This window comes from Rutidosis leptorrhynchoides, chromosome 1, assembly GCF_046630445.1.
Source record: "Rutidosis leptorrhynchoides isolate AG116_Rl617_1_P2 chromosome 1, CSIRO_AGI_Rlap_v1, whole genome shotgun sequence".
NCBI lineage: Eukaryota > Viridiplantae > Streptophyta > Magnoliopsida > Asterales > Asteraceae > Rutidosis > Rutidosis leptorrhynchoides.
The window spans coordinates 454,002,135-454,022,409 of NC_092333.1; positions in this window are offsets into that span (position 1 = coordinate 454,002,135).

Here is a 20,275-nt window from a genome sequence, read left to right on the forward strand (position 1 = left end):
TGCTAATCCTTTGATCAAGTGATCGGCTAAATTTTGTTATGACCTCACATAGTCAACATGTAACGACCCCAAAACGCAACACGAGAAACACGTTTTTTTTTTAAAAAACAACAATAGTTTCTTGCCTGACAATATGCGCGGCGCGCGCTAACGCGCAAAATCATTCCAGAACTTGAGACTGGCACCAGGTACATGATCCTGGCCATTTGCGCGGCGCGCATATGTGACAACTTGGAAATTTCCAACCAAATTTAAACTTTATCTTTATATTATTCCGACACGATAAGCAAAGAAGTTTGTTAAGTTAAATCTCAAGAATTTTAAACTGTGTTCATACATTCATTATAACCTCGACCAAATTCCGACGATTCACGAACCGTTATATATAAATAGATATGTATATATATGTATATATATATATATATATATATATATATATATATATATATATATTATAACTTGAGAATATTAATAAAGTATTAAACGTATAATACTTTACACGAACGTATTTGTTTCAATATGTTTATCGATGGAATTAGAAGATAATATCAAATGATTGATTTATCTGATACATTGTGATATGATTACGGGTCCATTGTGATTTAAGAAATCTATTCTTTTTGACAACATTCGGAAAATGGTAAAGTGATTTATAAGTAAGAACGTGAAGTGTAAATAACTTACAACAAGTTAAGTAACTCGACATTTTTCATTAAGATGATTTCATACGTTTATTTAACCTTTGGACTTTATCCCATGCTTCACTAACAGACTGTAATTTAAAAACTTGAAACCTATTATGAATATATATGATTCTACTTTTCTAAAACGTTTTATGATATAACGATTTCCTTTATTTTAACCTTTAAACAAAATGATTCTTAAATATATTTAGTTTTGGAAAACAAAATTATCATATTTATTTGATTTAGTTTCAAACGTACAAAAACGTTTTCAGTTTAAAAAGAACTTTATTATTAAAACGTATATAATTTTTATAAATATCTAGAACCACTTTTGACAACTCATTACTTAACCAGTATGATAAAGATAACGATATTTATATTTTATTTTATTAAATATATATAACGATTTAAATTAATATTATATATATTTATACGCGTATTATACGTACATAGTTTTATACTTTTACTATACTTAAACTTTACCTTTACTTTATTTTTACTTTACTTTAACTTTAATAATTCACTTTAATAATTCATACTTTAATAATTCACTTTAATAATTCATACTTTAATAATTCACTTTAATAATTCATACTTTAATAATTCACTTTAATAATTCATACTTTAATAATTTACTTTAATAATTCATACTTTAATAATTCACTTTAATAATTCAAAAATTTATTATAAATAGAATTCAATAGGTTTCATTATTTCATAGACACTTGAAAATATTTTTTCTCTAAACTCTCTCAATCGATTTACATATATATATTTACTCCGTATTATTTCAAGATATTATTAGTATACATAAAATATTACGACGGAGTGCTGTCCGAGTGATTTCGAAATTGTTTTTCGAGCGGGTTAGAGCTAAGAAAATTATGGGTTATAGCTATGGAGGTTATGGGTATGGTTCGGGAGTATTGCTCGTGAGTCAAACTAGTGTTTATCATCCCCGTTGCGTCTACGTACTTTTCCTGCAATATTGAATCTCAATATTGATACGTGAGCCCTCATAACTTAACTTTTATATATTATTAGTGTATCCCTTGAAAGGACCCATTCATATACATTATAAACGATTCACAATAGTTGATTACATTGCGAGGTATTTGACCTCTATATGATACATTTTACAAACATTGCATTCGTTTTTAAAAGACAATATTTCTTTACATCGAAAATTGACAGGCATGCATACCATTTCATAATATCCACTATCCAACTATAAATTGATTTAATAACAATCTTTGATGAACTTAATGACTCGAATGCAACGTTCTTCGAAATATGCTATGAAAGACTCCAAGTAATATCTTTAAAATGAGCAAATGCACAACGGAAGATTTCTTTAACACCTGAGAATAAACATGCTTTAAAGTGTCAACCAAAAGGTTGATGAGTTCATTAGTTTAACATAAATAATCATTTCATAATTTTAATAGACCACAAGATTTCATATTTCCATTTCTCATAAACATACGTCCCATGCATAGAGACAAAAATATCATTCATATGGATTGAACACCTGGTAACCGACATTCACAATATGCATATAAGAATATCCCCATCATTCCGGGATCCTCCTTCGGACATGATATAACTTTCGAAGTACTAAAGCATCCGGTACTTTGGATGGGGCTTGTTGGGCCCGATAGATCTATCTTTAGAGTTCGCGTCAATTAGGGTGTCTGTTCCCTAATTCTTAGATTACCAGACTTAATAAAAAGGAGCATATTCGATTTCGATCATTCAACCATATAATGTAGTTTCAATTACTTGTGTCTATTTCGTAAAACAGTTATAAAAATTGCGCATGTATTCTCAGCCCAAAAATATAAAGGGTAAAAAGGTAAATGAAACTCACCATACTGTATTTTGTAGTAAAAATACATATATCATCATTGAATATGTGTAGGATTGGCCTCGGATTCACGAACCTATATTAATTATATATATATTTATGTTGATCAATATTTGTCTAACAAATTAGGTTAAGTCATAGTGTACCACAATCCTAATGCTCGAGTCTGACTCAACAGTATAGTAACATGTTATATTACCCATGCTCAGTTAAAATTCTAGTAAAAGGTGACGTGTAAAACAACGTAACACAAATGGTTTCATAATCATAAAATAGTATTTTAGTATTTAGAGAAAGTCAACACGAAAAAAATTAACTGAAAAGTTAACGGGAAAAGTCAAAGTTCAAGATCAAAAGTCAAATGTTAAAGTCAAAAGTCAAAAGTTAAAGTACAAACGAGGTCGCATGCAAAAAATACAATAACTTATACAAAAATGATTTTTCGGTCAAACATGACTAAACGACCACTTCATCGATTTTTAGAAAAATTATCGGAACTCCGATTGATAAACGGCCAAAGATAAAAGTTACACATTACCAAAAAGATTAAACATAAATTTTACAGAAGTAAACTAAACCTAGACAACTCGTAGTTGCCAACGCGGTTTCGGCGTTTCAAAGTTAATTTTTCAGCTTTAATAAATTTACAAAAGTGTTCGAGTAGCCTACTTTGGAGATTTTTAGAAAATTCCTCGAAACTCGGATTGACAAACGGTCAAAGCCTTCAAATTCTCGTTACCACAAAGATATAACATGATTTTTGGCAAAAGTAAACACACATCAGGCCGACCATGGCAACTGATACAAAACTGACATTTTTAATAAAAAAGTTTCAGTTCTTTTTAGAATTTTAAAATGTGACCAAACAGTCAACTTTGACGATTTTTAGAAAAATCGTCGAGACTCGAATTGACAAACGGCCAGAGTCGTTTGTTAGACCTTACAGCAAAGAATTTAGCGGTATTTTTGTTTTAATCTGAAACAACGCAGATCAGCGAGAATTTCAGTTTCCGTATCGACGTTTCATCAAAATTTACAAAACTTCTTTTATCCATAACTTGACAACCGTTCAACGAAACGAGACGTGCTTTATATGAAAATTAATCTACTCAACGAGTAGAATCCAAATAACCACTTTTTATTACCCAGAAAATTAGTTCACTAATTATCATTAGCAATCTTAATTACGAAATTAATTGTTTAATTCATAACTTTCTAACCGTTCATCGAATCCATTCGATATCTAAATGAAAAGTTCTTAATTTTTCGCTAGCTTTCCAATGACATGCATATCTTATACCTTATTTCATCCCTAGTATAACAACCTTTAAGATTCAACATAACCTATCTAAGGGCAATATCAAATGTACAAGCATGCATAATCCTATTTTCTCGAGCACTAGTCAGGGATACACTATTAGTATGTAAAAATTAAATTATGAGTACTCACGTATCAATATTGAGATTCAATATTGCAGGAAAGGTACGTAGACGCAACGGAGATGACAAACACTAGTTTGACTTCACGAGCATACCCATGATCCATACCCATAATTTCCTTAGCTATAACCCATACTTTCCTTAGCCCTATCCTACTCGAGAAACTTATTTTGAAATGACTTGCTCATGACCTCGTCGTAATATTTTATGTATAATAATAATAATACTACTAATATTAATGTGATTAATAATAATACTACTCTTAACATAATAATAATATTAATAATAATAATAGTTAAATAAATATTTACGAAGTATTTGATAGAATAGATAGATTGAGAAATAGAAAGTTAAATGAATTGGATCAGTACGCGTTCGAGCTTTAAAGGAACTTTCTGGGCTCCACACCTCAACTATTGCGACATTTCTTCCCTTTAATCTCCGTAATTTATGGCAAAATTGATTCCAGCTCATATCTTGATACATGGCTCATAACGTTTTTAAATTGATCACAGCTCATAACTATAATAATGAATATGGTGGGGTTAAAGTAAATGGGAAGTTCTTAAGTTGGCAAAAAAAAACGTTTTATATAATGTTCTTTTTTTTTATTATTAAATCTTTATAATTAATTAAATATTATATTATATTTACGCTTATGGTAAAAATATAATTTTTACAAAAATGACACGGTCGTGGTCTCACGACTCATGTACCACTTTCCGTTTTTCGGGCGCACTTTCGTACGTTTAGAAAACTAGCCCTTTATATTACGTGACGTATACCTTTTACAAAAATTAGACTTACATAACAATAAATTACCTTTATAAAAATATAACTTATAAAGTTGAGCGTTGTGGTCATTTCCTTCTATAAATCCAAGTCTCGTTGTTTGTCAAAATATTTTATTTTAAATTAAACGTTTTGTGACATGTACCATTATTAATAACTAGATTTAAATTAATTAAAAACTAACCCACTCAGAGTGTAACTTAATCCTTTGAGTGTTTTGGTCATTTACTTTTATAATTCATACCCTCGTTAGTTATCGAAGTATATTTAATAACATTAACTTAAACCAAAACATCTTTTGACTAAATTAAAATATATTTATAATATATAGGTTTGAAATACTTTAATAAAATATTTAGATTTTAATTATATTTCAAAGTATAATTGAAGATCGTTTATAATATTATATCCTATAACGTTTATACTAAAAAAAATATAATTTCCTTATGCGTCAACGTTTAGTTTGTTTTCCTTAAACTTTCTAATTAATATAACTATATTCCCAAAGTTTCACTTTCACTCTAAATAATAGGAAGGTTAACTAGTTAACGTTTATATAGAAAGTCGAACAGAAAACTCCACTAACATTTGGCTAGTTCCCGTTAATTGACACATTTGTCTTTACTTATAACTCACTTTACCATTTTCCGAATACGGTTAATAATAAGGGTTACCTAATTCAAAGTGGACCTCCTAACAGATACTCTTAATCATAATTCAATGTATCTGATAATTCAATAATTTGATATTATCTTTTAATCTCGTCGATAAACTTACATCGAGCAAATACATTCATGTAAAGTATTATCTATTCAATACCTTGATAGTACTTCCAGGTTCATAAAATAGATCTCATAGCTTATAATCATATCCACTAATCTGTTCGATGTTTTATATAATATATCACAATTTAATAAACACACATATGTTTATGTACATACAATTGTTCGTGAATCGCTAGGCATGGTCAAAGGGTAATTGATTATATGAATATAGTTTTCAAAACTTTCGAGACTCAACATTACATATTTTTGCTCATCGTGTCGGGAACATATAAAGATTAAAGTTTAAATTTGATCGGAAATTTCCGGGTCATCACAGTACCTACCCGTTAAAAGAAATTTCGTCCCAAAATTTGATAGAGGTCGTCATGGCTAACAGTAAGAATGTTATTATGACGAATGTAAACTGATACATAGAGTTTTATCATCATTGAGTAATATAGATAACCCAATTTGATTATGCGAAGAGTATAAGTGAAGCTATCGCAAAAGAGTGAAAAATGAATAAATGTAGGTTTGACTTAACCGGCGGCGTGTTCAAGATTGCTTTCCGGAATTTAAGGAATTTAGAAGAAATCTTCATAATAAGATTTGATTCTTCGGTAATTAAGGAGATTTAGATCTTCTTTGGTTGAACGCGATAATCTGCTTCGATTGTTCTGTCGGATATTTCCCTATAAATCCGCCTTCTTCATTTCCTTACGACTCATACTCTCTATTCTTTCTTCCTCAATTCATACTTTAAAACATTCGTTAATATGCTCCATCCCATCCTGATCCTTGATATCCTCTTAACGTTCATATCCGTCATTCTTCTTTTTAATCTGCCACCAGAAGAATCTATTTACTTTTACTATACCCTAGGGTTTATAGTGTTTTTAGTTCTCCCGTGTCTTTACGTTGTTATATGCATCGATATATACGGGTTGTAATTTCCTGGTTGTTGTTAGATTTTACACTCTCCTTTATATTTCGATGTCCTTGCTTCTGTCTTCTATAGTCATCGTCATACATAGTTAATGCTCTCTTCTATTTGCTGCGGTTTATACCCCAAATTTCTATTTCGGAGCTTTGTCCTTTCGTTTCTTCTTCTTGCGATTAAATAACTCTTGTAATGGTCCGGAATTCCCAACTATGGATTTCGGAATGAACATTGTTAATATTCTAAGAAGGAATTTGAAAGGGTACAATCTTGATTTGTCAAATTACCAGAATACCCTAGAAAAGACCGAATCATCAAGAAATATTTTCTTGATATATTTAGAGATTAGGTAGAATGTAAGAGTCGTGTAAATGACACATGATGACGGTATGTTCTGTGAGTCATCACGTCCATTAGAAATTTAGCATGAATTACTGTAATATAATGACGTTGATCAAGTGTCATTATATTATACTAATCCATGCATCAGTTCCCAACACTACTTCAAAAACATTCATATTCGAATTTTTCATAATTTAGAAACTAACACAGTTTCTTTTATGTTGCAAATATTACGGAGAGACAAATGATCTTAGATAAGAATAGTTATGATAATATCTCCAGAAATATGGAGAATATGTATAATGGGAGATACGAAGATATCTTATAATATTTAAGATAAGATGATGATGAATAATATCTGTCTGTGAAGGTTTAGAATAAGAAGTAACGTGTTTGCTAACGAGTTCAGCAGGCACTGAATCATTTGGATCCTTTGAAAGCAGGTTCAGTCCTTGTGATTTATCCACAGCCTCTTTCATGCTTCGCTCAATCCGTTTTCCAGTTCCAAATCTTCTCTTTTTCTGAGCTTTACCAACTCACTATCTTCTATCATCAAACTTTTGACCGTTTAGACCATCTACCATTTTTATGTTTCCTCTGTATCTAATGCTATAATATCTGAATCACTGGCTATCAATCCAAGGTAGGTTCAGAAGAATCGTGTTTTTAGATGATTAAACGCTGGTGGTAATATGGTGGAATATGAAAAGTTTCCCAGTAACAATGGCGAAATGGAAACGTATCTATCGGGGTTATAATAAGACTGGTTCGACTGAAAAGTCGAAGTTGACTTGTTGAAGCTGTGATAAAATTGGCTACTTTGAAAAAGAATCGAAATGTTGTTTTTGCTAATAAATGCTAAAGAATTCGACGCGGTACGTGTTAAACTATAACTTTGGTTTCGAGAGTTTTTCAGGTACAAAACTTCAGGTAATGTGTGGTTGGATCATCATCTCGGTTGTTCATTATTTGAAGTGTCTTTAGGAATTTCGAAAGGTTTTAAATGCAGATTGTCATAGTCAATATCCAAATGGTGAATTTGTCCTGACTCCTGAATGATTTTCATATTCATCTGAGTGTTATGATTAAAAGTGATGTTCTATCACAGTTTTAAAGTCAAAATATAGCTTTGATAGATGTAGGAATTCTAAGAGTGATGTCTTCTGTTAACTCTTGACTTGGATCTTGATTTGTCAAAATTAGAATATATAATCAAATTTGGATGAGAATAGTTATTTTGATTTTTACAAAAGAATGTATATTGTTGAGAGAGTAGTGAATACAGTTGGTGATCACTGAATCAGATTCAAAGAATGTAACATATTAATTGTGAATTTAAATATCCCTCGGGTATTACCTACCCGTTAAAAAAAAATTTCACAATTAATATTTTGAACAAGAATTTTCATTTCAGTCTTTATGAAATATATGTGAGTATATTTCCTTCAGATGTAATATAGATTTAATGAGTTTAAAATCACATTAAACTCATTTGATTTTCGGCTTGGATTAGAAATGAATTTTCTCTAAAACATTAGAGATTACATAATCTTTGCGGAGTATTTCACTAATGTAATCAGTGCTTCAATATTTATAGGTATTTCCTTAGTGAATCATGCTGATGCTCATAGAACTCTTGCTAACTTCGCAAGATTCGAATATTGTTTTCCCGTAAATTTCGGGTATATCGAAGATGAAAATGTATAATCAAACATGTTATTGAATGATACACTTGGTTTATTATGAAATAAAATTCATTGAGTTGAAGCAGAGATTGTAGTTAGCAATGATTAAATTGTTAACGAAGAATGTACATCAAAGCAAATTAGTAATATGAATTAACCAGATAGTTAAGTTCCATACCTAATAGCTTAGTATAGAAAGATTTATTATGGTTAAAAATTATATATATATATATATATATATATATATATATATATATATATATATATATATATATATATATATAATATACATATAAATTCTTTGGAAAGACTGAGTTAATACTTCATAACTCGTTGATACAATATACTCGTTATTAATTCGTAATGGTTTCCACAGTGATTCTTAAACTGGCTAGACTTGTGAGGTTGGAGGTGCTGACGATTCTAACAATGTTGACAGCATTGACTGTGTTGGTGAGGCTATTGGTACTGCTGATGCTGTTGGTAAAACAAGTCTAGCTTGTACCTTACGCACTAGTCTTGTTAGGGTTTCGGTTCTTCTTTCTATCATCTCTGTCCACTCATCTAGTTTTTTGGTTAAGGCTGAGATGGATAATCTCTAAAACTTTAGAGATTACATAATCACCACAGAATGTTTCTCCGATGAAGTTATGAATCAATACTTCATCGTTTGTTGTTGTTGGTACTCCTTGGTATCTTTGGTGCGTGTGACGTTGATATCCGATATACAGATTGGAATATTGAGGTGTGTGATGCGGATGTGATTGTTGGTGGTGGTAATGATCCTGTTGTTGATGGTGGTGCTGTTGATGCCGGTGATGCTGCTGGAGCTTATGGTTTTGAGGCTTGCGATGTGGATGTTACTGGCTGTACCGGTTATGCTGCTGGTGCTGCTGATGATGTTTTAACCTTCGCACTGTATTTTCCAAAGCCACCACCCGAGCACGAAGCTCGTTGACTTCTTCTATCACACCGGGATGGTCAGCAGTTCGGACGAGCGGATAGATATAATCTAGAATTTGGTGTAGTATATAATCGTGACGAGATACTATGGAAATGAGCGAGAAAATGGTGTTTCGAACAGGTTCGCCGGTAAGTGCTTCAGGTTCTTCATCAAGAGGGCAATGTGGTGGATGGAAGGGATTACCTTCTTCTTGTCTCCAATGATTGAGGAGGCTACGAACCCATCCCCAATTCATCCAGAATAGGTGATGACTGATTGGTTGATCTATTCCGGTCACACTGCTTTCGGAGCTGGAGTGGGATTCCATTTCGAAATCCGAGGAACTTGAATTAATGATGAATTCCATTTCGTACGATTGAATAAGGATTTTTTTTTTTTCCGATATGAAATGATTTTCGGTTATCGGATGGTATTCTAATTACATAGAATATCCATATATATAGAACAAAAGATTTCGTAAATTACGGAGGAATTTACGGGATATATCAGGCAACGTTTACAGTAATAGATACGATAAGATATGATTTAGCAGATACGCTAAGATATGAATTTTTTTTTTCTATACACTATTAATGCAATCAATGCAGCAAGACTTGTCTTAGACTAAAAATGATAAGCAGGTAATTTCCTGAGGATGATAAGTAGTTAATTTTTGACACAAAATGATAAGCAAAACTATTGACGTGCAGAAACGGTCGAAGTCCAGACTCACTAATGCACCCTATCGACTTATCTGTTAGACACACTAATGCAGGCCTGGTTCGCTAAGACCACCGCTCTGATACCAACTGAAAGGACCCGTTCATATACATTATAAACGATTCACAATAGTTGATTACATTGCGAGGTATTTGACCTCTATATGATACATTTTACAAACATTGCATTCGTTTTTAAAAGACAATATTTCTTTACATCGAAAATTGGCAGGCATGCATACCATTTCATAATATCCACTATCCAACTATAAATTGATTTAATAACAATCTTTGATGAACTTAATGACTCGAATGCAACGTTCTTCGAAATATGCTATGAAAGACTCCAAGTAATATCTTTAAAATGAGCAAATGCACAGCGGAAGATTTCTTTAACACCTGAGAATAAACATGCTTTAAAGTGTCAACCAAAAGGTTGGTGAGTTCATTAGTTTAACATAAATAATCATTTCATAATTTTAATAGACCACAAGATTTCATATTTCCATTTCTCATAAACATACGTCCCATGCATAGAGACAAAAATATCATTCATATGGATTGAACACCTGGTAACCGACATTCACAATATGCATATAAGAATATCCCCATCATTCCGGGATCCTCCTTCGGACATGATATAACTTTCGAAGTACTAAAGCATCCGGTACTTTGGATGGGGCTTGTTGGGCCCGATAGATCTATCTTTAGAGTTCGCGTCAATTAGGGTGTCTGTTCCCTAATTCTTAGATTACCAGACTTAATAAAAAGGGGCATATTCGATTTCGATCATTCAACCATATAATGTAGTTTCAATTACTTGTGTCTATTTCGTAAAACAGTTATAAAAATTGCGCATGTATTCTCAGCCCAAAAATATAAAGGGTAAAAAGGTAAATGAAACTCACCATACTGTATTTTGTAGTAAAAATACATATATCATCATTGAATATGTGTAGGATTGGCCTCGGATTCACGAACCTATATTAATTATATATATATTTATGTTGATCAATATTTGTCTAACAAATTAGGTTAAGTCATAGTGTACCACAATCCTAATGCTCGAGTCTGACTCAACAGTATAGTAACATGTTATATTACCCATGCTCAGTTAAAATTCTAGTAAAAGGTGACGTGTAAAACAACGTAACACAAATGGTTTCATAATCATAAAATAGTATTTTAGTATTTAGAGAAAGTCAACACGAAAAAAATTAACTGAAAAGTTAACGGGAAAAGTCAAAGTTCAAGATCAAAAGTCAAATGTTAAAGTCAAAAGTCAAAGGTTAAAGTACAAACGAGGTCGCATGCAAAAAATACAATAACTTATACAAAAATGATTTTTCGGTCAAACATGACTAAACGACCACTTCATCGATTTTTAGAAAAATTATCGGAACTCCGATTGATAAACGGCCAAAGATAAAAGTTACACATTACCAAAAAGATTAAACATAAATTTTACAGAAGTAAACTAAACCTAGACAACTCGTAGTTGCCAACGCGGTTTCGGCGTTTCAAAGTTAATTTTTCAGCTTTAATAAATTTACAAAAGTGTTCGAGTAGCCTACTTTGGAGATTTTTAGAAAATTCCTCGAAACTCGGATTGACAAACGGTCAAAGCCTTCAAATTCTCGTTACCACAAAGATATAACATGATTTTTGGCAAAAGTAAACACACATCAGGCCGACCATGGCAACTGATACAAAACTGACATTTTTAATAAAAAAGTTTCAGTTCTTTTTAGAATTTTAAAATGTGACCAAACAGTCAACTTTGACGATTTTTAGAAAAATCGTCGAGACTCGAATTGACAAACGGCCAGAGTCGTTTGTTAGACCTTACAGCAAAGAATTTAGCGGTATTTTTGTTTTAATCTGAAACAACGCAGATCAGCGAGAATTTCAGTTTCCGTATCGACGTTTCATCAAAATTTACAAAACTTCTTTTATCCATAACTTGACAACCGTTCAACGAAACGAGACGTGCTTTATATGAAAATTAATCTACTCGACGAGTAGAATCCAAATAACCACTTTTTATTACCCAGAAAATTAGTTCACTAATTATCATTAGCAATCTTAATTACGAAATTAATTGTTTAATTCATAACTTTCTAACCGTTCATCGAATCCATTCGATATCTAAATGAAAAGTTCTTAATTTTTCGCTAGCTTTCCAATGACATACATATCTTATACCTTATTTCATCCCTAGTATAACAACCTTTAAGATTCAACATAACCTATCTAAGGGCAATATCAAATGTACAAGCATGCATAATCCTATTTTCTCGAGCACTAGTCAGGGATACACTATTAGTATGTAAAAATTAAATTATGAGTACTCACGTATCAATATTGAGATTCAATATTGCAGGAAAGGTACGTAGACGCAACGGAGATGACAAACACTAGTTTGACTTCACGAGCATACCCATGATCCATACCCATAATTTCCTTAGCTATAACCCATACTTTCCTTAGCCCTATCCTACTCGAGAAACTTATTTTGAAATGACTTGCTCATGACCTCGTCGTAATATTTTATGTATAATAATAATAATAATACTACTAATATTAATGTGATTAATAATAATACTACTCTTAACATAATAATAATATTAATAATAATAATAGTTAAATAAATATTTATGAAGTATTTGATAGAATAGATAGATTGAGAAATAGAAAGTTAAATGAATTGGATCAGTACGCGTTCGAGCTTTAAAGGAACTTTCTGGGCTCCACACCTCAACTATTGCGACATTTCTTCCCTTTAATCTCCGTAATTTATGGCAAAATTGATTCCAGCTCATATCTTGATACATGGCTCATAACGTTTTTAAATTGATCACAGCTCATAACTATAATAATGAATATGGTGGGGTTAAAGTAAATGGGAAGTTCTTAAGTTGGCAAAAAAAAAACGTTTTATATAATGTTCTTTTTTTATTATTAAATCTTTATAATTAATTAAATATTATATTATATTTACGCTTATGGTAAAAATATAATTTTTACAAAAATGACACGGTCGTGGTCTCACGACTCATGTACCACTTTCCGTTTTTCGGGCGCACTTTCGTACGTTTAGAAAACTAGCCCTTTATATTACGTGACGTATACCTTTTACAAAAATTAGACTTACATAACAATAAATTACCTTCATAAAAATATAACTTATAAAGTTGAGCGTTGTGGTCATTTCCTTCTATAAATCCAAGTCTCGTTGTTTGTCAAAATATTTTATTTTAAATTAAACGTTTTGTGACATGTACCATTATTAATAACTAGATTTAAATTAATTAAAAACTAACCCACTCAGAGTGTAACTTAATCCTTTGAGTGTTTTGGTCATTTACTTTTATAATTCATACCCTCGTTAGTTATCGAAGTATATTTAATAACATTAACTTAAACCAAAACATCTTTTGACTAAATTAAAATATATTTATAATATATAGGTTTGAAATACTTTAATAAAATATTTAGATTTTAATTATATTTCAAAGTATAATTGAAGATCGTTTATAATATTATATCCTATAACGTTTATACTAAAAAAATATAATTTCCTTATGCGTCAACGTTTAGTTTGTTTTCCTTAAACTTTCTAATTAATATAACTATATTCCCAAAGTTTCACTTTCACTCTAAATAATAGGAAGGTTAACTAGTTAACGTTTATATAGAAAGTCGAACAGAAAACTCCACTAACATTTGGCTAGTTCCCGTTAATTGACACATTTGTCTTTACTTATAACTCACTTTACCATTTTCCGAATACGGTTAATAATAAGGGTTACCTAATTCAAAGTGGACCTCCTAACAGATACTCTTAATCATAATTCAATGTATCTGATAATTCAATCATTTGATATTATCTTTTAATCTCGTCGATAAACTTACATCGAGCAAATACATTCATGTAAAGTATTATCTATTCAATACCTTGATAGTACTTCCAGGTTCATAAAATAGATCTCATAGCTTATAATCATATCCACTAATCTGTTCGATGTTTTATATAATATATCACAATTTAATAAACACACATATGTTTATGTACATACAATTGTTCGTGAATCGCTAGGCATGGTCAAAGGGTAATTGATTATATGAATATAGTTTTCAAAACTTTCGAGACTCAACATTACATATTTTTGCTCATCGTGTCGGGAACATATAAAGATTAAAGTTTAAATTTGATCGAAAATTTCCGGGTCATCACATCCCTGACTAATGCTCGAGTATATAAGATTATGCATACTTATACGTTCGTTATTATCGTTAGATAGGTTATGTCGAATCTTGAATTAAATACATATGCTATTAAGATAAGTTATATGATATGCATGTCCTTGGAAAGCTAGCGAAAAATTGAGAACTTTTCATTTAGATATCGAATGGTTTCGATGAACGGTTTAGAAGTTATAGTCAATTGAATTTTTGTAAAAATGATTATTATTATCGTCGTTATTATCGTCGTTATAATCTTATTATTATTATTATTATTATTATTATTATTATTATTATTATTATTATTATTATTATTATTATTATTATTATTATTATTATTATTATTATTATTATCATTGTCGTTATTAATAAAAGATATTATTGTTATTTTTATTATTATTATTATCGTTATTATCGTTAAGATTATTATTATTATTATCATTCAAATAGTTATTAGTTATTAGTATTATCATTAATATTATTATTATTAGTATTATTATAATTAAAACTAATATTAGTAACATCTAATTATTATGATTACTATTATTATTATTATTAATATGAACGCGATATAAAAGACGACTAAAAGCTATTAAACGAAGCGATTAGGAAATAATGAGTATGAGTATCATGATGAAATTAAGATATTGTAAGATATTGATTTAAAGAAAAAATATCGTTTTCATTATTTTACTATTATTATTATTAAAAGTATTATTAATATTAAAACTATCATTTTTACTAAAATTATTATTTTTAATAAAAATATCATTGTTAATATGAAACATCATTATTATTATCATTTTAGTACTATTATTAATAAAAATTATCATTTTATCATTTTTAGAAAATATAATTATTGTTATTTTTATTAGTAGAATAATAATAATTATTACAAAATAATACAACTTTTACTTATTATTATTATTATCAATATTATTTTATCAAATAAATATGTGATACAAAGATATTTTACTACGTATAATATAATTACATTAATAATACCTATCATATTATTTTTATGATATTAAATGAACTTTATAAATTTTATTACTTAAGATATATAAAAGTATATTTTTATTATATAAATTTTAATATAAAATTTTATTTATTAATAAAAGAACTATATTATTTACTTTAATAAAATCTGTTAAAAATATTTAAATATATAAAACGACTATATTTAAACTATATAATAATCATGTATAAATTTTGGAAGACATTTTGGTCAATATGACTTTTGTTGATTTTTGCATATTTAGTCTCGAGCATTAGGATTGTGATACACTACGACTTGACCTAAATTGTTAGACATATATTGATCAAACATATAAATATATATAATTAATATAGGTTCGTGAATCCAAGCCCAACCTTGCACTTGTTCAATGACGTCATATGTATTTTTACTACAAAATACAGTATTGTGAGTTTCATTTGCTCCTTTTTTAAATGTTTTTGCAATATATATTTTTGGGACAGAGAATACATGCGCTGCTTTTATAACTGTTTTACAAAATAGACACAAGTAATTGAAACTACATTCTATGGTTGGATTACTATACCGAATATTGCCCCTTCAAGTCTGGTAACCTAAGAATTAGGGAAATGACCCCTAATTGACGAGAATCCTAAAGATAGATCTATGGGCCTAACAAACCCCATTCTGGAATTTGGAATGCTTTAGTACTTCGATTTAAATGGTGATTGTGATTGCCAATATTTATGGCATACTTGCGAGTATGCAGGGGATATTCTATATGCATTATGTTAATGTCGGTTACCAGGTGTTCATCATACGAATGGATTTTTATACACTTGCGAGTGTAAGGTTGTTTATGAAAAATGAAATCCTGTGGTCTATTAAAATTATGGAATTGATGGATTATGATAAACTAATGAACTCACCAACCTTTTGGTTGACACTTTAAAGCATGTTTATTCTCAGGTATTAAATAAATCTTCGGCTATGCATTAGCTCATTTTAAAGATATTACTTGGAGTCTTTCATGGCATATTTCGAAAGACGTTACATTCGAGTCATTGAGTTCATCAAGATTATTATTAAGTCAATTATAGTTGGATGTATTATGAAATGGTATGCATACCGTCAACTTTAGATGTAAAGAAAGTTTATCTTTTAAAAACGAATGCAATGTTTGTAAAATGTATCATATAGAGGTCAAATACCTCGCGATGTAATCAACTATTGTGAATCGTTTATAATGTATATGAACGGGTCATTTCAGTTGGTATCATAGCGGTGGTCTTAGCGAACCAGGTCTGCATTAGTGTGTCTAACTGATAAGTCGTTAGGATGCATTAATGAGTCTGGACTTCGACCGTGTCTGCATGTCAAAAGTTTTGCTTATCATTTTTGTCGGAAATTACCTACTTATCATTCTTAGTCTAGACACATCTTATTGCATTGATTGCATGAATAGTGTATAGAGAAAATTTATATCTTAGAGTATCTGCTAATTCATATCTTAGCGTATTTGTTACTGTAAACTTTGCCTGACATATTTCGTAAATTCCTCCGTAATCTACGAAATCTTTTACACTATATATATAGATATTCTGTGTAATTAGAATATCATCCAATAGCCGAAAATCATTTCATATCGAAAAAAAAATCCTTTATTCAATTGTACGAAATGGAATCCGTCATTAGTTCAAGTCCCTCGAATTCCGATATGGAATCCCACTCAAGTTCCGTAAGCAGTATGACTGGAATAGATCAATGTCACGACCCGGAAAATTTCGACTAATTTTAAATCAAACTCTCGATACGATATTATATCTTTGACACGATAAGCAAAGTCTGTTAGGTGGAGTCTCAAAAATTTTGAACTGTTTTCATATATTCAATTGACCTTCGACTATTCCCGACGATTCACGAACCACTATCTGTAAATAAATACTTATATATCTAAATATATATATTAATTTGAAATAGAAACTTATATGATTTAATTCACCTGTGTAAATAAAATAATATAGGTTATTACTATAAATCTATATATATGAAAAGTATATTGAATGTATACAAATATATATGATTTAGAATTTATTTAATAAACGCTTGTAGCACTTGTTTGTCATCTTGATAGTTATTAAGCAAGTTAAATTCGAACTTATGTGATTATAAAATAAACGGCGATCCGAAAATGAGTTAGATAAGTTTTAGGCTTATTAAAAATATATTCAGGAGCTAGTTAATTAATTTCAAAATTTTTTTATATTTTATCCAGGATGGGGAGTGGACAGTGAGTTAATTTTTGTTTAATAGTTAAGGATCGAATTTTATTCCATAATGACCGAAATAAATAAAGACATTTAATTTAAAAATATGGGATTTTTTCGAAGAATTTTATTCACCACTAATTAACAACGAAGTATGAAATTTCAGTCCGTGAAAGACGACGGCAAACAATTCTACACGTTTATATTACTTTGATTATTATTATATTATTAATAATATTATTATATATATATTTATATCCTCAATTGGATTCGTGAATTCAATCAAAATACTATTTTTGTTTGATCTTTGACTTAATTTGGATAATTAATTGAATATACTATTTTTGATTGATCTTTGAAATTATTTATGTGCATTCCTCCACACCATTACATGCATAATATATTTTATATATACATTAGTTACTTTGATGTCAAAAGGGAGACCACAACCAATCTCTCTGTTTTCCTTCTCCTTCTTCAAAGAACACCGGCAACCATCAACTTCTTAATCACCTTTGAACTATTTGATTTCTTGCTACTACTTACTATTCCGATCACCACCTTATAACAACCATTGTCGACTAGACCCAAGACCACACTTGTGAATACTATTATTATTGTTTTGCTACCAAACCAACAACGAAAATGAAAGGACCCGTTCATATACATTATAAACGATTCACAATAGTTGATTACATTGCGAGGTATTTGACCTCTATATGATACATTTTACAAACATTGCATTCGTTTTTAAAAGACAATCTTTCTTTACATCAAAAATTGACAGGCATGCATACCATTTCATAATATCCACTATCCAACTATAAATTGATTTAATAATAATCTTTGATGAACTCAATGACTCGAATGCAACGTTCTTCGAAATATGCTATGAAAGACTCCAAGTAATATCTTTAAAATGAGCAAATGCACAGCGGAAGATTTCTTTAACACCTGAGAATAAACATGCTTTAAAGTGTCAACCAAAAGGTTGGTGAGTTCATTAGTTTATCATAATCATTTATTTCCATCATTTTAATAGACCACAAGAATTTCATTTCCAGTTCTCATAAATATACGTCCCATGCATAGAGACAAAAAATAATCATTCATATGGTGAACACCTGGTAACCGACATTAACTAGATACATATAAGAATATCCCCTATCATTCCGGGATCCTCCTTCGGACATGATATAATTTCGAAGTACTAAAGCATCCAGTACTTTGGATGGGGTTTGTTAGGCCCAATAGATCTATCTTTAGGATTCGCGTCAATTAGGGTGTCTGTTCCCTAATTCTTAGATTACCAGACTTTAATAAAAAAGGGCATATTCAATTTCGATAATTCAACCATAGAATGTAGTTTCAATTACTTGTGTCTATTTCGTCAAACATTTATAAAAGCGCATGTATTCTCAGTCCCAAAAATATAAAGGGTAAAAAGGTAAATGAAACTCACCATACTGTATTTCGTAGTAAAAATACATATAACGTCATTGAACAAGTGCAAGGTTGGTCTCGGATTCACGAACCTAAATTAATTATATATATTTATGTGTTGGTCAATATTTGTCTAACAAATTAGGTCAAGTCATAGTGTACCACAATCCTAATGCTCGAGACTAATATGCAAAAGTCAACAAAAGTAAATTTGACTCAAAATAATTTCCAAAAATCTATACATGATTAATATATAGTTTAAATATCGTCGTTTTATATTTTTAAAAGATTTATTAGAGTAAATAATATAATTTATTTATTAATAAATAAAATTTTATATTATATTTATATAATAAAATATACTTTTATATATATTAAGTAATAAAATTTATAGGGTTCATTTAATATTATAAAGATAATATGATATGTATTATTAAAGTAAGTTATTACACGTAGTAAAATATGTTTGTATCAAATATTTATTTGATAAAATAATATCTATAATGATAGTAAGTAAAAGTTGTATTATTTTGTAATAATAATTATTATTATAAAAATATCAATATTTATAATTACTAAGATGACATTATGATAAAACGATAATTCTAATTATGATAACTTTAATATTTACGATAATTTTTAATTTTATCTTTAAAATAATAATTCTATTTAAAATAATAATAATATGAATGATATTTTATAGTAACAATGATATTTCTATTAAAATGATAATTTTTGTTAAAATGATAGTTTTAATACTAGCGATAATTTTAATAATAATAGTAATGATAAAAATAATAAGAACGATAATTTTATCTAAATCAATATCTTATAATATTTTAATTTCATCATGATACTCTTACCCATTATTTCCTAATCGTTTCGTTTAATAGCTTTTAACCGTCTTTTATATCGTGTTCGTAATAATGATAATAATAGTAATTAAAATAATTAGGTGTTACAGATATTTGTTTTAATTACACTAATATTAATAATGATAGTTACTATAACATTATTAATGATAATACTAATAATTATCTTAATGATAATATAGTAATAATAATAATAACAATAACAGTAACCATTTTTAAATAATGATATATATATTAATAATGATAATAATAATAATAATACCAATAATAATAATAATAATAATAATAATT